At 44.1% G+C, this 21,364-nt stretch overlaps 3 non-coding genes across 3 annotated transcripts; all 3 read left to right on the forward strand.

Moving 5' to 3' along the window:
• The first annotated feature begins 756 nt into the window (after positions 1 to 756).
• trnav-cac (transfer RNA valine (anticodon CAC)) lies at positions 757 to 829 on the forward strand. Its single transcript has one exon. It is a non-coding gene; the product is annotated as a tRNA-Val (tRNA).
• Positions 830 to 16,941: 16,112 nt separating this feature from the next.
• trnav-aac (transfer RNA valine (anticodon AAC)) lies at positions 16,942 to 17,014 on the forward strand. Its single transcript has one exon. It is a non-coding gene; the product is annotated as a tRNA-Val (tRNA).
• Positions 17,015 to 20,362: 3,348 nt separating this feature from the next.
• On the forward strand, positions 20,363 to 20,435 carry trnav-cac (transfer RNA valine (anticodon CAC)). The gene has a single exon. It is a non-coding gene; the product is annotated as a tRNA-Val (tRNA).
• Positions 20,436 to 21,364: the final 929 nt, after the last annotated feature.

Consider the following 21,364-nt stretch of genomic DNA (forward strand, 5'->3'; position numbering starts at 1 on the left):
CATTTCAGTAACCTGTTTTTCTGGATCCTCTTGCCCTTGAGCAATGCAAAATAGGTCAGTGAAAATAGAAACCTTTATCTCACAGGCTGGCCCACGGGAAACGCCTGTGCGCGTTTTACCAGCCTGCTTCGATGGGAGCCATTCGAAACGCCAGGACGGGTCGGTTTCCGTAGTGTAGTGGCTATCACGTTCGCCTCACACGCGACAGGTCCCCGGTTCGAAACTGGGTGGAAACAACCCGCGGTGCACGTATGCCAGTGCCGTGTTACCCGTCCTCATCTCTCTGCCCCAAGGCCGGCCGTCGTTTTCTCTTCCTCGGAGTGGCAAGAAATCCTGACCTTGAGAACTAATGATCGAAGAAGGGTAGCTTTGCGAGGCGCTGGAACTGACACTTTTAAAATCGATACATGTTGTTGCTGTTACAATACGACCGTAGCAGGATCGGCGACATTGCTGTTACTCTTATGTAGTTGAAGGCGCAGTATAGCTCTGATAGTCTGCTGGTGAAGGAAGACCACCAGCCGTTTGAACAAGCCATTCAGCATCACCTTGTTGGGCTAAGTGCAGGCACTGTCAGAGCGCAGGGCGTCCTGCCTTTGAAAGAGTTTCCAAAGTGTCCTGATGTGCCCTTGAGCATTGCAAAATAGGTCAGTGAAATTAGAAACCTTTATCTCACAGGCTGGCCCAAGGGAAACGCCTGTGCGCGTTTTACCAGCCTGCTTCGATGGGAGCCATTCGAAACACCAGGACAGGTTGGTTTCCGTAGTGTAGTGGCTATCACGTTCGCCTCACACGCGAAAGGTCCCTGGTTCGAAACCGGGCGGAAACAACCCGCGGTGCACGTGTGCTAGTGCCGTGTTACCTGTCCCTGTAACGCGGCCGGCCATCGTTTTCTCTTCCTCGGAGTGTCAAGAAAGCCTGACCTAGAGAACAAACGATCACAGAAGGGTAGCTTTGCGAGGCGCTGGAACTGACACTTTTAAAATCGATACATGTTGTTGCTGTTACAATACGACCGTAGCAGGATCGGCGACATTGCTGTTACTCTTATGAGTAGATAGTTGGGTTTTTTGGGCGCGGCCTATTTTGTTATGACGTATGCCCTAAGCTTATTAATATTCCTACGTCATAATTGGGGGGCGTGATTTTAGGTAGAGTTATTTCCTTAATTATTCCTACGTCATATCCGTCAGAAAGTGTACACCCATAAAACCCTGAACAACAAGGCCGCCCATAACCTGTTGTTCTTGTTGTTCTTGTTGGTCAACTGTAGAGTGTGAATGGGTCGGCTCTTCCTGTAGTGGTTGGGGGTCTTTTTTAAATATACATTTAATGGTTTAGTAAATCTAAACCGTTATAAGATCAACAAGTTCTGTTGTCTGTAATGGTCCCAGGTCTTAACAATGCCAGTTTTGAATTGTGCGTTTATCATATTCACACTGTCTCTGTCTGTCTTTCTCTCTCTCTCGCCCAATCATTTTATAAAATTCAACAAGTTCTGTTGTCTGTTATGATCCCAGGTCCTAACAATGCCTGTTTTGCATAGGGTACTTATGTTATCCACACTGTATCTGGCTCTGTCTCTCTCCTCAAATTTAATTAAAAATTAAATTAAAAAAGAGGGTGTGTGTGTGGGTGTTTGTGTGTATAGGTTAATTGTTTTTGTAAAAAAAAAAAAAAAAAAAGCTGTGGTTATATTTTATCTCTCACATAATGTGTTCAGTCGTTTTACTTAAATACATTCTAGGGTCTTAAAGCTCATAAGAGTTAGACTTAAGATAAGGATATGCTTTTAAGGTATTTTAGCAGTCTCAATCCCTGATGATAAGGAATCGTTTAAAAAATGAAAACAACTGATCACTCAATGCTAAATAGATCACAACACTCAAGGCTAAATCACTCACACCATGGGGGGCGGGGGTGTGCTCATACAACAATAGGTATGGCGTGTGGTATCAAAACATTCAGAATACTTTTAACCTATATAATTTATAAGCTTTGTAAAATAAACCCAAATATCTCTTTTGCGGGGATAAACGCTGTTCTGAGTAGTTTGTGACTTGTTTAATACCAAACAAAGCATCGCTATAAAAAAAAAAAAAAAATCACTGTAAAAGCGCTAGTTATTTTTGATCTTTATAGTTATTTTCTAGGCTCAGGTTGTTTTTTAGCGCTTATAAAGGCCTGAAATATTCTTAGTGGTTGTTGACTATAGGTCTTGATGCTTAAAAATGTTTTTTTGAGAGACCAAAAGGTTCTAATAAAAGTTTAGAGTAGAGAGGAGAGAGATCGTCTCCATCTTGGTTTCTATTTGAAATTTGATGCAGTGTCATTTTATTGGTTGGTTTTGATATGTTAATTGGTAACAGGGTGGCACAAAGGCCAGACCAGAACAATGCCTTACAAGCAGATCCGGCATGTGGCCATCATTATAAGTATGAAGGTCTGGTCTTCAGCTCGACAGACTCATACTGACCTTTCGATTTAAGACTAAAGATCAACAATGTCCGGAAACAACATCAGCGATTCGATTTAAACGAGTTTTTAGGCAAGTCTTCAGATTATTTTCATTGACTCAGAGCGTGTTGTGTGCATGTATTGTAAATAAGGCTATAACATCTGTTTTAAGTTCTGTAAAATTATTTTTCAGCCAGTCAACAGGAGTTAATTCCCAACGCTGAGGAGATCATCTGGAACAACGACGGTAAGATTTTTGTGTTTGCGCTCATGGGTTCTTATGCATGGGTGTGTGTGGTTTTGAAGCGGCTCATTAGAGTTATGAAAACGTTTTAATATATATTAATGCCGGTCTCTTTAATTACACAGAAAGTATCGAAAGGCCTGTGATTAATGTCTCCGAGGATCGACCAAGAGAAGTGGTTGTCCCTAGACAGGCTGTCTGCCGACCGGGTAAGAACTAAACCCCTGTTTGTTTGTATAACGTTTCTGTAAGATGTTTGAGTCCAGTTTTGTTAATTTTAAAAAATTATCCTGTCTAACAGTATTAAGAAACGTGGTTCGAGACAACGAAAGGCCTTCCACATCGAGGGCTTGTTTCGTTTTACCTTCGAGAACCGTAACCTTTCAAGAATCTGAAAGGCCGTCAGCCCCGGTATCTGATAGCTGTGAGTATATATCTGCAGCCTGTAAGAGGTTAAAGCTTTTTATAAAGCGGTGTGGTTAAAGGTTAAACATGTCTCTTACCTTCACAGCGGTGCAAAAAGCTAAACCAGCCGAAAAACATAAGAAACGATTATTCTGTGGAGGTAAGTAAGATCTTTCAAACTTTAATGTTTTTAAAAGGGCTTTGTTTGCCCGTTGAGGGCTAATATTTAAGCGATGGGTGACCGTTTCCTGTAGGGCGGGGGGTTCTGGGAAAGATCTTTAGAAGTCCGGACAGGTCTAGGCTTGTTTCTGGGGAACGTGTTTAGAAATGACCGATTGCCGTACCGTCTGGTTAGGAAGTAAAGCCGTCCGAAAGGGTTTAGTAAGTTGTTTGGCTTATATCCCGCTATTATACTTCTGTTTTAAAGTGGTTGTAGGAAAAGGCTTGAAGGTGTTCATTGTATTTAATATTTAAACAGATCGTGAAAACGTTTGTGAAACAGGAAGTCCCGGGATCAGGAAGCGTTTACACTTGGAAGGTTCGTTTAAAAATGAAATGTTGTTGTGTGTGTGTGTGTTTTATTAACAATATTACAGTTTTTAAAGAAACATTTAAGAAACAGTTTATTTACAGCTGCTTCTCTGTTTTACATTTATTATCAAGTCCTAATAAATATATTGTCTGTAAATAATAAGGCGTTGTAGTGAATGTCTAAGGCTATTTTCAAAGGTCTAAAAAAGCTAAAGGTTTTGAATGTCCTGGACATGTTGTTTTAAGTTTGATTTCTGTCGCCGTTTAAAGATGTAAATGTAATGTATATTTTTATTCTTCCCAAGACTCTTGGGATAGTCATTCTGTGGATGAGCTATTGAGGACAATTACCCCGTCTAAGTGGGATCAAACATCTTCCCCGGTGAGATCACCGAGAGGATCCCCCACGGTGGTCTTGGAGACCCCCCAACATCTACTCAGGCCACAGCCTTCTGGGGGTAATTCAACACCCCAGATTTAGCCCGCCGCATTGTCGGGCGGAACAAATACAGGCATCCAACAACCTCAGGGGTCGCCGTCAGTCAGGGCTGACACACCACCCAACGACGGCCTGGTTTCAACATCGTCCCCCCAGACCCGTTTCTTGGCTACAGAAACGCGGAACAGTACCCCGCGCTTGGCCAGGGTGTCACCGCAAAGGCCTTCTTGGTCTCCGTCCATGAGTATACGCTCGCTCCCTGCCTCCTTCGACCGAGATTTACCGGAGCGACCATCCTTTGAAGCTGAGCCAGGCCACCAGCCCCCGGAGCTACTTCCTGAAGGTCGGCATGAGTTGCTACATACTTTGTTACAAAATCAAAGACTTGTGTTACTGGGGCAATGCCTGGTGATAGAGAGCCAAAACACCCTTATTAATACCCTTACTAACGAATTGTACCGTATTTAATGTTTTAATAGACACAAAACGCCTTACTATTGTGGGTTGTTGGAAAAATAAAAAATAAATTAAAAAATGTCCTGACTTGGTAAAAGAACTCACAAACTAAAGGATTATGAACAAGCTAGGGCCCTAAAAAGACCTTCCCGAGAGAACATCCCCGGCCCTGTTGTGAACTCCTCTGATGTCCCAATGAACCTGGAACTATTACAAATGATAAATTATTTAAATAACCCCCAATTACCACCGATAGAATGTGAATTAACAGACTTACCGGTGAACCCCGACCTGTTACAGATGGTCAATGATCTAAATAACCACCTCCCACCGGTAGCGCTTATAGAGGTTCACCCCCTAGTTCACCCCGATTTGTTTGAAATGGTGGAGGCTTTGGAGGAGCTACCCCGACCAAATTCTGCCCCTATTATAAATGATTTGAGACAATTAGAACACAGGATGGCGGCAGAAGCAGCCATCACTATAGAGGAGGGTCTTGACATTAACCGGTTGGATATCTTTGAAGGACTTTTACAGGCTTTAAATGAGCCTCCTCAAAAAGGGGGTTTTGTAGATGTCAGCAGTGGGGGTGTTCGGAATGTGGAGGGTTCTGAGACTGATAAGGCTGTGGAGGACATGCTCTGTGAGAATGTAGGGGGTGAAGGCTTTGTTCAAAATGATGATGTGTCCAAGAGTACCAGTGATCCCGTGATTATAGATAGACCGGCCTATAACAATTTTGAAATGATTCAGCGTTTTACTTTTGCAGAACTTTTAAATTGTGACAATTATGCAGAAATATTTGTCAACATACACGAGGCCTTGCAGAAAATGCTTGAACAGGTTCAGACCTCGAGATGTTGTACAGTTAGAACTCAGAGGGGATGCTTTGTTTAGCAACCTATCTGCAATGCTGAGTGGAGATAATTTAGATGTCTGGCTAAAATCGAAGCGTTATTGCAAAGTAACGCAGCCATCTTAGCTGATGATAGTCTGTCTCTGGTAATGAATGTGGTTCGTAACCCTGAGGGTGGGGCGCTTAGAAGACTGTCGAAATGCTTGAAGAACGACATAATTAGGACCAAGCTCAGGCAATTAGTGGTGAGTTCCAGTGGGGACAATAAGCTCTGTTTTGCTTACAGTTTAATAAAACTACTCACCCCCGACATGCCTGAACCCCAAGCTCTGCAAGAGGCTTTAATGCTTCATCAGAGGGCCGGCTTAAACTCTCAACAGATGGTTGCCTTTTCAGACATTACCAAGTTTGAGGAGTTGTTGTCTTTAAAAATTGTTGTGTGGTACCGTTGTGAGGTAAAGGAAGTATTTGTTAAATTTCAGACACATCCTGAAACCCATACACAGACACTGTTTCTCTTCCTAGGTGATAGACATTAATTTGGAATAAAGAGTTTGACGGCTTTTTTGGGTTGTTCGTATGTTTGTCATTGGTGTTATAAGGCCTTCAATGATAAGCTTAAGCACCGCTGTGACGGTTACTGTAACGTCTGTTTCAATCCGCAATGTCATAAGGGTTTGGCCCCTACCATCCGATGTAAAGATTGCTTAAGGATTTGTCTCTCAGCGTTCTGTTTTTCCGAGCATAAGGTACAGAGGGCCGCTGCTGAGGGGGTTAAAAAACTGAGTTATTGTGATCAAACTAAATATTGCCCGCAGTGTTGCCTCCAGTACCGTTTTCATGAGGTTAAACCACACAAATGTCTGGAGCCGAGATGCAGGATCTGTAATGCTGATTTAACCCCGGGGTCCGAACACCAGTGCTTTATTCAGCCGGTTAAAAAGGAGCCGCCGCACAACCGGTATGTCTTTTTTGCTTTTGAATGCCGGCAAGAAAACGGGGTCCACGTTGCTAATTATATACACTGTATTGACATGTTGGATCGTGAGTGGTCAGCTAGCGGTGAGAGTTGTGTCAGGGATTTCTTTACGCGGTATCGCGGTCCAAAATACCTCAATTACACATTTATTGCCCACAATGCTAAGGGTTATGATTCTTACATTTTGATGAAGTATCTGGTGGAAAATGGGGTGACCCCAAAAAAAGTAGCTCAGGGTAGCAAGATCATGTGTTTCACCGACGAAGCTTTCAACTAACGTTACATAGACTCGTTAAATTTCCTCCCCATGAAATTGAGCGCTTTGCCTAAGGCTCTGGGTTTTGAGGCTCAGAAGAAAGGTTGGTTCTGCCATTTTTTTAATACTAAGGACACTCAAAATTATCGAGGGTCCTACCCGCCCGCCTCTTATTATGGGGTTGATACTATGATGTCTCATGAGAGGGAGGAATTCTTTAAATGGTACAATACGGTTAAGTGAGGTGTTTTTGATTTCCGAGAAGAGATGGCCGCTTATTGTTAAAATGATGTGGTGATCCTTAATGAAGCCTGTGTGCGTTTCTGCGCCGAGGTTATCAACACATCGGGTCTCGACCCTTTGCAAAGTGTGACCATAGTGTCTCTCTGCATGAAAATGTATCGGTCCAATTTCTTGCAGAAAAACACTATAGCGGTCACCACTTCTGACAACTATCGTGCTAGACAAAAGAACTTTTCGACTGTCTCCATACAGTGGCTGGAATACCTGAGTGCCCGGGATAACATATTCATCAGACATGCTTTAAATCAAGGGGAAGTCAAAATGGGGCCTTACTACTTAGACGGTTTTAGCGACGTGTTCGGGCGGCGTACCGCTTATGAGTTTGCTGGTTGTATTTACCATGGCTGTCCTCAGTGCTTCGACCCAAACACCTTTAACCCCGAAACACAAAAACTCTGCGGTGATATCTACTATGATTTCCAGGAACGAATTGAAACTTTAAAAAACACCTATGGTTTGAACGTGCTGGTGATTTGGGAACACGAGTGGACGACCCTGAAGCAACAGGATGCGGGGGTACAACGGTTTATGGAAACCTTGGACTTTCCTGAATGTCTAGAGCCCCGGGATGCGTTATTTGGGGGTCGTACCAATGCCCTCTGTTTACATTATGAGGTAAAGGAGGGTGAGAGAGTAGATTACTATGATTTCACCAGTCTGTACCCTTATGTCAACAAGACCAAAATGTACCCGGTGGGGCGTCCAACCATTGTTTATCGTGACTTTCTCGAAATCGGACATTACTTTGGATTGATCAAAGTCACCATGTACCCTCCTCGCGAGCTGTTCTTACCCGTGTTGCCTTACAGGTGTTCGGGAAAATTGATGTTCCCTCTGTGTAGAACGTGTGTGGAAACTGAAAATCAAACTACCTCTTGTCTGCACAGTGATGAAGATGACGGGTGTCTGGTGTAGCATTGAGCTTGACAAGGCGGTGGAGAAAGGTTACAGAGTCGGTAAGGTGTTTGAGGTTTGGCATTTTTCTGAAAAATCTGATACTCTTTTTGCTGATTACATTATGACCCATCTGAAAGGGAAACAGGAGGCATCGGGCTATCCCTCATGGTGTGTTGACTCCGCGGCCAAAGAGCGATACATTCAGCAATATTTTGAAAAGGAAGGGATCCGTCTAGAGCCGGGGAACATAACTGTAAACCCCGCCAAGAGACAAATGTCCAAACTGATTTTAAACAGTCTGTGGGGTAAGTTTGGGGAAAGAAATTACCGTCTAAACACAACCTTGATTAAAACCCCTGAACAGTTTATAGAATTTATGTTTTCCAAACAACATGCAGTATCACACTTTCAATTCTTAAATGACCACGTGGCACAGGTCCAGTGGAGGGCCCCTAAAGATTTCCCCACCAAACAGGGGAACGTTAATGTTTTCATAGCGGTTTTTACCACGGCTTACGCCCGGCTTGAACTGTACAACTTAATGGATCAGTTGCAGGAACGCACGCTCTATCATGATACTGACTCTGTAATCTTTGTCACCAGGCCAGGGGATTGGGTCCCTCCCCTCGGGGACTACCTTGGGGAGTTAACGAGCGAACTAGATCCTCAGGACCACATAGTGGAGTTTGTTTCAGGGGGTCCTAAGACTTACGCATACAGAACGGCTGCGGGTAAGACCTGTATGAAAGTTAAGGGTTTCACTCTGAAACATTGTAACAACAAGCTCATTAACATCAAGTCTTTAGATCTATCGAAATAAAAAGGGGTACACGTTGGAAGATAGATCACTAAACAAACGGTTCAGGGTGGTGTACAATAAAAGAGTGTTGAAGACTGATTATACCACTCTGCCTTATGGATATTAGCGGTGGTTTTGATAACAGACTTCAACACCCTTTCTCCTGTATTATAGCCTGTCCCTCCAATTCGGGGAAGAGCTATCTTATAAAGAACATCATAGAAGATGTGGACACAACCGTGTCCCAAGCTCTTGACAACATAGTGTGGTGTTACTCTTGCTGGCAACCTCTCTACGATGATTTGGCTTCGAAAAAAAATAATCTGAAATTTGTGCAAGGTCTCCCCGCCTCGTTGTGTGACGATGACTTGTTCCCGCCCGGTCAAACTAATCTAGTGATCCTTGATGACCTGATGGAGCAGGCCGGTGACAACAGTGAAGTGGAAAAAGCTTTCACAAAGTACACTCATCATAGGAATTTAAGTATTATTTATTTAGTTCAAAATCTATTTTTTCAAGGTAAAAAAAGCCGCACTATTAATTTATATGCCAATTATATAATTATTTTTAAAAACCCCAGAGATAAACTACAGGTCACCGTCTTGGCTCGTCAAATGTACCCTAACCAGACCAAGTTCTTTTTGGAGGCATTTGAGGATGCCACCAAAAAACCCTATGGGGACTTGATTGCGGACTTAAAAGCACAAACCCCAGAAGACTTTCGCCTCAGAACAGGTTTGTGCCCGCCCGATTGGCCGGCAGTGTATGTGCTAAAGTAAAGGAAATACATAAGAATGTCTGTTCGGATTAAAAGAAATCTGCCACTTTTGCAAATGTTATTTGAGGGGAGCCCGCGCCATAGGAAAGCTGTGCTGGCAGGGGCCCCCTCGGATTTGATCGAGACCCTGTGTGAAATAGCTTTTAACATCTTACGCGGTAATATACCCCTAACCACTTCTCAACATTCTAAACTCAAAAAACAAAAAGCGGTTATCAAGATCATCGCTAATAAGAAGTATTCTATTAAAAGAAAAAGAAAGAAGATTAATCAAACCGGGGGTTTTATAGGACCGCTGTTGAGCATAGCCGTGCCTTTCCTAACCAGTCTTCTAGCTTCCAGAGTGGGTTAATAATGGAATATGCTCAGAAAATGTTTTTGATCCCTCAGGAGCAGCTTGAGAAACTGAGAAAAAATGTTGTCGGGCCAGAGCCCATTAGACAAACGGCCGAAAACAACCTGGACTCTGAAATGAAAGCTATACAGGCCAGGGCCGATTTAAATCAGTATTCCAAAGCTCAGTTGTATACCAACACGTTACAGCGCTACCTCCGTCTGGTTAGACAGGGTGAAAAAGATCAAAACATTTTAACTTTAACCATGGCCTCTCAAGAAAATGGTTCTGGGGCTGATGCGGGGGGTACGGTTGATAAAGATGTTGCGGTGACCGAACCTGTTGAGAGTTCAGAGGGAGATGTTGTAACGGATGTTTTGAGAAACATGCCGGCCAGAAGCAAAAGACATGCAGAATATATCCTGCACAAAATGGTTCAGAAACCGCGGGTAACGGCTTGGAATGAACAGGGTGAATTTGTTTTTAAAGGACAACTGATCAAAGGTTCACACATGTTTGATTTGTTGAAGAGTGTCACTAACACTAATAAGGTACCCGATAGTCGCCGACCTGTAGGCTGGAATGCTTTCCTACAGGCGATGGCCTGTCTGAACATGCCCCAATCAACAGTTCCTAACCAGGAAACGCGACAAAAAATCCGTCTGTGTAAAGAGGTGGAGCCTGATCTGACTCCGATATCTCATTACTCTGACCGTGCTGAGCGACCATCCTCAGGATCTATCCATCGTTGGGAAGCTTATTAATCTCATGTTTTTATTTGTCTCCCCTGTAAATAATGACCCGACAAACAATTTTTTTTTTTTTTCAAATGTTGTTCATTTATTTATACCATAAACCCTGCTTTGTATAAGAATTGTGTTGAATAAAAACAAAACTAATGATTCAAAGGCTGTTTTCATTATTTTTTCACCTTAACACGCATGACATCTTTTAAAATCCTCACAAGAACACCCCATCTGTATACATGGCTGGCTAGGGTCGTAAGTCATTGTGTTATAAGGGGGGGTCCACAGTGTCCTGACAAACTCTGCCACTTTTTTATCATTTTGGCCTAAATCCTCACTGTACAAGGCCATAATATCGGGGTATGACCTTCCTTTAGATCTATGATATAAGAAAAACACACAGTGTTGACCACAAGTGAAGGTCTGCAGACTTTGTACTTGACGACCGCTGTAAATGGTTTCTTGACAGTTGTTGAGCAGAAAGTTATTGATCTTCCGAGGGAAAGGTCTGAAATCCGGGGGGTTTGCATAGGAATCAAAAAATTCTCCACGGTGGTCCTCCCTTAGATAAATAGCCAGCCAATGTTCTCCGGGCATATTTTTAGGGTGTGTGTTGATTATGTACATTGCAGGTAAATTCTTGATCTTAAATTTAGGCAGCTGATCGCAGGCGTAGACTCCTTGAAACAGTTTCCGTGAGCCGGCAAGGGCATTCATGTTGTGGTTGAGCTCTCTGGTGTTCATTTTAATAATAATCATACCGAACGTTTCTCCTCCGATTCACCTCAATAATGTTGTCAAACACAGCATACACGACCATATTTACAGTGCGTGGTAGAGGCTGCTTGAAACGCATCTCCAAACGCATATTGCCCGTCTTCATCAGTGAAAAATGTTGTCCACACTCTTCGTCAGGGGTCAGGTTGAAACCGTACAGGGTGTAACCGCTGCAGTATTCCCGGCGATCGATCAGCAGAGTTTGATCCTTGAGATGGCGACCCGTAGCCAGTACTAGACTGTCATATTCACGAACCGCATTGCCGTTTTCAAAGTCAGGTTGAAAAGGTCTGGATGGAACCTGCACACCATCGACGTACAACGCTATAAATTCCGCGTTATGTTTAAAGTTAAAGGGGTTCTTGTTGTAAACCCCGGTAAATGCATCATTATCCACGAGACCTATAATAACCTGTTTTGGGAGCTGTCCTAGAAACAGATTTTCCTGGTTCATCACCCGTGTCCCTGCGGGGATACTGTGGACTTTCATATAGACTCTTTCGATCGGGTACTCGGCGTTTGCCGTCATTAACGCCTGCGCGTGTCCTAGTTTAACCGCCGGGGAGACGGACACTTTTTTCACAAACAGCGAGGCCGATAATATGGTCAGTTTATATTTTTCCGTATCAGGGGTCATCAGACAAAAAGCATTTTTACTACGGATCATTTTAATTTTAATGTCTACCCCGTTGAGCATGAGTTTTTCTTGGAAAAATATGTCTGCATGGATATGCCCCATTAGCTCAAAGGTCCTCCCTTCTGTTGAAGAGGCCGTTCTTTTTTGCAAACCCTTATTGAGTCCCTCTGGATCCTTGTCGTCCATAGCTTCCGAGATGTCTTTGAAGAAAAGGCCGGGGCTGAACTGTTTGCTTAGGGTCTCCTCACTATAATTAAGTTTACACTCCATCATGGCTCTATAGGGGTAAGTATTGCTGCTTTGACTAATGAGCCGATCTCCCAGGGTCACATCCACCTGTGAAAACATGGTGGCCACCGGGTAATTGATGACCCCAGCGATGGCCGTATTCTCGATTGCATCGCCATCCTAATCAGTCACTTTACAGTTCATTAAAATAAATGTGTTATTCAAATCAATATAATCCTCGCCATTGCCAGCTATAAAAAACTCCAGAGGGGCCGTGTCTGAAATTGCAGAAAGAGGGGGAATCTCTACATATATGATCTTATCTATACTCGTTTGAGTGTATGGAACTGTAAACAGATCCAGTTCTGATTTGACGCATTCTTCCGATAGACTGTTGACAAAAGACATGTTTAAAAGATGTATCCTGAGGCTCTATTTTTCTTTCTTTGAGACTTTCTTTTTGCAGGTTTTTTCTTGTGCTGCTTCCTTCTCCGAGTGTTTCCACGATATGTTGGAGAATGAGAGATTCTTCGTTTTTTGTTAGCCACGGATCTTCGTCGCCCTGGTGGACACATGCTGTTTCTTCTTTTACCCCCCCTCCTCGCCATTACCATGAGACCCGAACCCTCCTGATGCTCATGGCTAGCTGCCCGGTTCATAACATTGGTGAACACGTCACTAACAATATTTTTAGCCGCTGATTTCAAGTGGGGTCTGGCTATAGCAAAGCCTCTCTTAAGCAGGGGTACGGCCATTCTAAAGAGACCATGAAAGAGTCCTCCTAGACCGGCGCCATACATTGTGGGGGCTCCTACAAAACCGGGCAAGCCGTTCCATCTTGCATCTTGTAATAATCCACATAGGCGCTAGGATCTACATAACCCCTCGAGGTAGCCATTTTAATAATGTACACACTGTTTCAGGGGTCGAAAATGTAGTTTGACATTAACTTTACCGAAGCGGAAGGGTACGTTGATATTCTGATCCGATTTTACTTCGATCGTGATGTTGTCAAAGTGGGTCATTGAGACTGGTACGTAGTGTGGTTTGTCATAAGTAATTGTGACCATGTCATTGCTTTTACCTTTAATAAGTACATTTCTCAAAAGGGGGACATAACTATCCCAGACCCTCTGGTGGGTTATGATATCCGTATACACATAAAGAGTGTAAAAGCCGCCACACCACTTCTGAGAACCTGCTCTCTGTGTCCGAATAGAACCCTAATATACGCCCCAGTTGGCCGCTGGTTTGAATGCTAATACCTGGTTTTGACACCTTGTACACTCTGTTTTTAATAGGGTTGTAATATAGCTTGATGTTGGGGGTGCCTTCTGAGAACTGTTTATGCATCTCATCTAATATTTTATCCACATTGTCATAATAACCTCCTTGTATCGTGAATGTCCATTGACTCTTTTTAACATCATCAAAAATGGCGAAAGTGGCATCCTTATCTTGTAAAACAGCCCAAGTGTAAGGATACTGTATTTCCGCCAACCCCACTTCCCACGACCCCCTTAGATCTATAGATTTTCCAAATTCCAAATATTTCATTTTTAGGGTATATATCGAGAGAGGCGTTACTGGGTAGAGTCACGTAGAAGCCTCCTGATTCGATCTTGAGTATCGAAAGTAATGCCCCCAACACACCCGCGGGCATGTTGTTATAAGGATTGAATATCGCAAACCTGTTGTTCCGGGACCCAACTATTGAACTTTTCAGGCCATCCAAGCCATTTCATCAACACATATTTTTTCCGGTTCTGGGTTTTTTCAGCTAATATCTTTTCAACTCTGTATACACTGTCTTTACCCACAATAATTTTTTGTAACTCGGCTTCGTAAAACGTTCCTTCTATATTCTCCCCGTCATAGTCTTTTAACCGGTACACGGGGGGGTCTCTAGCCAACTGTTTGGTAACTGTAAAAGTACTCCTTAGCTTTGAAACGCGAACCACATCACAGATGTTGAACTTATAAGTAGTTTTTCCCTTCTTAATAAATGGTCCGTATAATTTTTTATAGACCTTAAAAGAATTACTTTGATCCACATCTATAGGCTTCATTTTAATACTGGTGTGATACCCTTGGTTGTAAGTATCGATAAAATCCTGAACTTTATCAAAATACTTGAACGTGTTGACCGCTGTAAAATATCTCCACATTTTGGTCTTTATGGTGCGGTTAAACCTCTCCACTACCGATGCCTTAAGCTCATTACCGGTGGTGAAATGATGTATTTTGTGTCTCTTCAGTAGATTCTGAAATTCTCTGTTGAGAAACTCTTTTCCTTTATCAGTCTGCAGTTTTTTAGGACATCGACCCTGGGACAATATATCCTCAAAGGCCCTTGTCACCGCCCGACCTGTTTTATTATGTAGAATGCGAGCCCAGGCATATTTTGATAACACATCGATACACATCAACATCAATTTGTGACCATTGTTATGTTTTGATAAATTTGACATATCGACTAGATCCATTTGCCATTGTGAGTCTATGTCAGTTGCATATACGCGGTTTCTTTTAAAGTTAATCCTGAGAGGTTTATGTAAGGTATAGGCGTCTTGTTCCCGTAACCATTCTGAAACAACCACATCATTAACCTTCACTCCGGCCTCAGCGAGTCCTCTTTGAAAACCCTTCTTACCCGCCAAACCCCCAATCTTGGCTGGGTTGTAGTATAGTTCCTGCATTTGGGGAGCTTGCCGAGTCATTCTGTCAAATAACCACACAGACCCACACTATGCGCAAAGTTTTTATACAAGGTTTTTTATTCAACTTCAGGAGAGCAGATACCCCTTTTTAGACATTTGAGAAAAGTATAACATACACAACAATTTTTTCTACGGTCCAGACAAAAAGAAATCAGATGATTGGTTACTTGATCTATATCAACAAATATACCTGTTTCTTTATCTTGTAGGCACACACCTCAGTTACATATGTAAATAAAACAACAATATGACCTATTTTAAAAGTAAACAGAGGTGTATTAAACATGCTCAGTAAAAGGTCATACAGATGTTGATGAAATGGCCTAATATCATTCTTGGCCCCCTTGAGCGCTTCATCCCAGTGTTCGTACCCCCCGGTCTTTGTTACAGCAGCCATTAACTTTTCCAGGTTTGAAAGTTGATCCTCATCGATGGTTAAATCTGTAGAGAAAAGGCTCGCGTTGGCTACTTTTCTGTCAAGCACATGGTGTAATAGCGCTCTCAGGTTAGCTGCAGAGTGTTGATGACAGAACCAGTTGCAGAAGCAGTCCAGGGTCTGAGGTCTTGGAGAGTAACCGCAGTCAAAGGGTTCCAGAGTGTATACAAAATCTGGGGAATAGAACCAGGGGTGATCCCGGGTTTGAAGAGGCCTGTAGAGCCTGTCGACGTCCGCAGCTTTCAGGTAAGACATTCTCTTTAATTTTAAACCATGATTGAATTGTTGCGCCTTTTATCCTATCTCTTCACTACGTCACGACACACCGCCCTCTTAGAAGAGAGTAGCCCCTGAGCCGTCAGACCCCCCTCCAAAACCCCACACGTCGTCTGTTTTATCATCGTCGTCGTCATTCAAGGGGGATATATAATCCATAATCCAGCATATTCTCCTTCTAACCAAATCCAGTTGCGAACATTTGGTCAAGATGTCAAAACCATCATTTATACAGTTTATGACCTCTTTCAAGAACGGCCAGTCCACGGCGTCAAACATAATTTCAGTAACCTGTTTTTCTGGATCCTCCACACCCCCTTCAATAGGGTTTGTAATCAGGGTACTGCTAAACAAAACCTTACGATCTGTAGTTAGAGATAGACTCTTCACCACTCTACCGTAGTTCTGCAAGCTTTCCCATTCACACCTTTCAAAACCCTGAGTCGGAGACTCCATTTCGCATTCTCTTGGACCCTCTTGCAAGCCTTCTAGAGTCTTATCCACAAGCCCCAGATCTCTCCAGGCCATCACCTTCAACCAGTCCTCATAAGAGTATTCAATTACCGTCTCAAAAGGTTCCAACGTACCCTCCTTCTCTCCCAAAGCAAAAAGCTCCACTCCAACATAGCTGGGATCCCTTTTAAAGCGGTAACCCCGTCGAGCCCCCCAGAACAACACCCAGGAGCGTTCAATCTTCAAATTGGTGAGTACAGGAACCCTTGCCCGGGATTGTTTCTTGCGGGGTTTCATGTTGATGTCGCTGGACATGTTGAAGAAGCGGGATGTTTCTGATGCTGAGAATTAAAGAGGTATTGCCTAAAAGCAGCGCGGGTTCTTAAATAGAGAGGAGAGTTTCGGGGCGTTGCCTTCAGAGGGGTGGGGGTATTTATGGGTGGCCTTGATGTTCAGGGTTTTATGGGTGTACACTTTCTGACGGATATGACGTAGGAATAATTAAGGAAATAACTCTACCTAAAATCACGCCCCCCAATTATGACGTAGGAATATTAATAAGCTTAGGGCATACGTCATAACAAAATAGGCCGCGCCCAAAAAACCCTACTATCTACTCTTATGTAGTTGAAGGCGCAGTATAGCTCTGATAGTCTGGTGGTGACGGAAGACCACCAGCCGTTTGAACAAGCCATTCAGCATCACCTTGTTGGGCTAAGTGCAGGCACTGTCAGAGCGCAGGGCGTCCTGCCTTTGAAAGAGTTTCCGAAGTGTCCTGATGTGCCCTTTAGCAATGCCAAACAGGTCTGTGAAAATGGCATCCTTTCGCGGCACTTCAGACGCCATCTCACAGTCTAGCCGACCTGAAATGCCTGAGCCCGTTTTACCAGCAGGCTTCAACGGTAACCGTTTGAAGCAAGACATGGCGGTGTCAGTTTCCGTAGTGTAGCGGTTATCACGTTCGCCTAACACGCGAAAGGTCCCCGGTTCGAAACCGGGCGGAAACAGCCTGCTGTGGGCCGGCCCTTTTCGTCCTGTTTGCCCTCGTGGTTCCCCGGAGGCGGTGGGTAGCTTTTCTTCATTGGAGTGCCCGAAATCGGTGCTCTCAGAGCGTCCGTCCGTCGACAGGTTGAAATTGTAAACGCTGGTGTAGCCACTTTTAATTAAAATCTGATGATGATGATGATGATGATGTTGTTGTTGTTGTTCTTGCTGTCATCGTGGTCGCCGTCATTATTATTGTTAAAGTAAAGCAGTAGTTAGATTTGTTGCTACCGTAAGGTGTAGAAGGCACAATAGCTCTGTGATTGTCTGATGGTGGCACAAGACGAGCAGCAGCTGTTTGAACAAGCCATTGAGCATCACCTTGTTGGGGTAAGTGTAAGTCTTGTCATAGCTCAGGGCATTCTTCCTTTAAAAGAGTTTCCAAAGTGTCCTGATGTGCCCTTGAGCAATGCAATATAGGTCAGTGAAAATAGAAACCTTTATCTCACAGGCAGGCCCACGGGAAACGCCTGTGCGCGTTTTACCAGCCTGCTTCGATGGGAGCCAATCGAAACCCCAGGACAGGTTGGTTTCTGTAGTGTAGTGGCTATCATGTTCGCCTCACACGCGAGAAGTCCCTGGTTCGAAACTGGGCGGAAACAACCCGCGGTGCACGCGTGCCAGTGCCGTGTTACCCGTCCTCATCTCTCTGCCCCATGGCCGGCCGTCGTTTTCTCTTCCTCGGAGTGGCAAGAAATCCTGACCTTGAGAACAAATGATCGCAGAAGGGTAGCTTTGCGAGGCGCTGGAACTGACACTTTTAAAATCGATACATGTCGTTGCTGTTGCAATACGACCGTAGCAGGATCGGTGACATTGCTGTTACTCTTATGTAGTTGAAGGCGCAAAATAGCTCTGATAGTCTGGTGGTGACGGAAGACCACCAGCCGTTTGAACAAGCCATTCAGCATCACCTTGTTGGGCTAAGTGCAGGCACTGTCTGATCGCAGGGCGTCCTGCCTTTGAAAGAGTTTCCGAAGTATCCCGAAATCGGTGCACTCAGAGCGTCCGTCCGTCGACAGGTTGAAATTGTAAACGCTGGTGTAGCCACTTTTAATTAAAATCTGATGATGATGATGATGATGTTGTTGTTGTTCTTGTTGATGTTGTTGTTGTTGTTGTTGTTCTTGTTGTCGTCGTAGTCGCCGTCATTATTAATGTTAAAGTAAAGCAGTAGTTAGATTTGTTGCTACCGTAAGGTGCAGAAGGCACAATAGCTCTGTGATTGTCTGATGGTGGCACAAGACGAGCAGCAGCTGTTTGAACAAGCCATTGAGCATCACCTTGTTGGGGTAAGTGTAAGTCTTGTCATTGCTCAGGGCGTTCTTCCTTTGAAAGAGTTTCCAAAGTGTCCTGATGTGCCCTTGAGCAATGCAAAATAGGTCAGTGAAAATAGAAACCTTTATCTCACAGGCTGGCCCACGGGAAACGCCTGTGTGCGTTTTACCAGCCGGCTTCGATAGGAGTTATTCGAAACACCAGGACGGGTTGGTTTCCGTAGTGTAGTGGCTATCACGTTCGCCTAACGCACGAAAGGTCCCCGGTTTGAAACCGGGCGGAAAGAGCCTGCTGTGGGCCGGCCCTTTTCGTCCTGCTTGCCCTCGTGGTTCCCCAGAGGCGGTAGGTGGCTTTTCTTCATTGGAGTTCCCGAAATTGTTGGACTCAGAGCGTCCGTCCGTCGACAGGTTGAAATTGTAAACGCTGGTGTAGCCACTTTTAATTAAAATCTGATGATGATGTTATTGTTCTTGTTGTTGTTGTTGTTGTTCTTGTTTTTCTTTTTGTCGTCGTGGTCGCCGTCATTATTATTGTTAAAGTAAAGCTACCGTAAGGTGTAGAAGGCACAATAGCTCTGTGATTGTCTGATGGTGGCACAAGACGAGCAGCAGCTGTTTGAACAAGCCATTGAGCATCACCTTGTTGGGGTAAGTGTAAGTCTTGTCATAGCTCAGGGCGTTCTTCCTTTGAAAGAGTTTCCAAAGTGTCCTGATGTGTCCTTGAGCAATGCAAAATAGGTCAGTGAAAATACACTCACCTAAAGGATTATTAGGAACACCATACTAATACTATGTTTGACACCCTTTCGCCTTCAGAACTGACTTAATTCTACGTGGCATTGATTCAACAAGGTGCTGAAAGCATTCTTTAGAAATGTTGGCCCATATTGATAGGATAGCATCTTGCAGTTGATGGAGATTTGTGGGATGCACATCCAGGGCACGAAGCTCCCGTTCCACCACATCCCAAAGATGCTCTATTGGGTTGAGATCTGGTGACTGTGGGGGCCAGTTTAGTACAGTGAACTCATTGTCATGTTCAAGAAACCAATTTGAAATGATTCAACCTTTGTGACATGGTGCATTATCCTGCTGGAAGTAGCCATCAGAGGATGGGTACATGGTGGTCATAAAGGGATGGACATGGTCAGAAACAATGCTCAGGTAGGCCGTGGCATTTAAACGATGCCCAATTGGCACTAAGGAGCCTAAAGTGTGCCAAGAAAACATCCCCCACACCATTACACCACCACCACCAGCCTGCACAGTGGTAACAAGGCATGATGGATCCATGTTCTCATTCTGTTTACGTCAAATTCTGACTCTACCATCTGAATGTCTCAACAGAAATCGAGACTCATCAGACCAGGCAACAACTGTCCAATTTTGGTGAGTTTGTGCAAATTGTAGCCTCTTTTTCCTATTTGTAGTGGAGATGAGTGGTACCCGGTGGGGTCTTCTGCTGTTGTAGCCCATCCGCCTCAAGGTTGTACGTGTTGTGGCTTCACAAATGCTTTGCTGCATACCTCGGTTGTAACGAGTGGTTATTTCAGTCAAAGTTGCTCTTCTATCAGCTTGAATCAGTCGGCCCATTCTCCTCTGACCTCTAGCATCAACAAGGCATTTTCGCCCACAGGACTGCCGCATACTGGATGTTTTTCCCTTTTCACACCATTCTTTGTAAACCCTAGAAATGGTTGTGCGTGAAAATCCCAGTAACTGAGCAGATTGTGAAATACTCAGACCAGCCCGTCTGGCACCAACAACCATGCCACGCTCAAAATTGCTTAAATCACCTTTCTTTCCCATTCAGACTTTCAGTTTGGAGTTCAGGAGATTGTCTTGACCAGGACCACACCCCTAAATGCATTGAAGCAACTGCCATATGATTGGTTGGTTATTGAACAGGTGTTCCTAATAATCCTTTAGGTGAGTGTAGAAACCTTTATCTCACAGGCTGGCCCACGGGAAACGCCTGTGCGCGTTTTACCAGCCGGCTTCGATGGGAGCCATTCGAAACACCAGGACAGGTCGGTTTCCGTAGTGTAGTGGCTATCACGTTCGCCTCACACGCGAAAGGTCCCTGGTTCGAAACCGGGCGGAAACAACCCGCGGTGCATGCGTGCTAGTGCACACAGTGCTGACCACAAGTGAAGGTCTGAAGACTTTGTACTTGACGACTGCTGTAAATGGTTTCTTGACAGTTGTTGAGCAGAAAGTTATTGATCTTCCGAGGGAAAGGTCTGAAATCCGGGGGGTTTGCATAGGAATCAAAAAATTCACCACGGTGGTCCTCCCTTAGATAAATAGCCAGCCAATGTTCTCCGGGCATATTTTTAGGGTGTGTGTTGATTATGTACATTGCAGGTAAATTCTTGATCTTAAATTTAGGCAGCTGATCGCAGGCGTAGACTCCTTGAAACAGTTTCCGTGAGCCGGCCAGGGCATTCATGATGTGGTTGAGCTCTCTGGTGTTCATTTTAATAATAATCATACGGAACGTTTCTCCTCTGATTCACCTCAATAATGTTGTCAAACACAGCATACACGACCATATTTACAGTGTGTGGTAGAGGCTGCTTGAAACGCATCTCCAAACGCATATTGCCCGTCTTCATCAGTGAAATATGTTGTCCACACTCTTCGTCAGGGGTCAGGTTGAAACCATACAGGGTGTAACCGCTGCAGTATTCCCGGCGATCGATCAGCAGAGTTTGATCCTTGAGATGGCGACCCGTAGCCAGTACTAGACTGTAATATTCACGAACCGCATTGCCGTTTTCAAAGTCAGGTTGAAAAGGTCTGGATGGAACCTGCACACCATCGACGTACAATGCTATAAATTCCGCGTTATAATGTTTAAAGTTAAAGGTGTTCTTGTTGTAAACCCCGGTAAATGCATCATTATCCACGAGACCTATAATAACCTGTTTTGGGAGCTGTCCTAGAAACAGATTTTCCTGGTTCATCACCCGTGTCCCTGCGGGGATACTGTGGACTTTCATATAGACTCTTTCGATCGGGTACTTGGCGTTT

The sequence above is a fragment of the Amia ocellicauda genome (assembly GCF_036373705.1).
Source record: "Amia ocellicauda isolate fAmiCal2 chromosome 11 unlocalized genomic scaffold, fAmiCal2.hap1 SUPER_11_unloc_5, whole genome shotgun sequence".
NCBI classification, from domain to species: domain Eukaryota; kingdom Metazoa; phylum Chordata; class Actinopteri; order Amiiformes; family Amiidae; genus Amia; species Amia ocellicauda.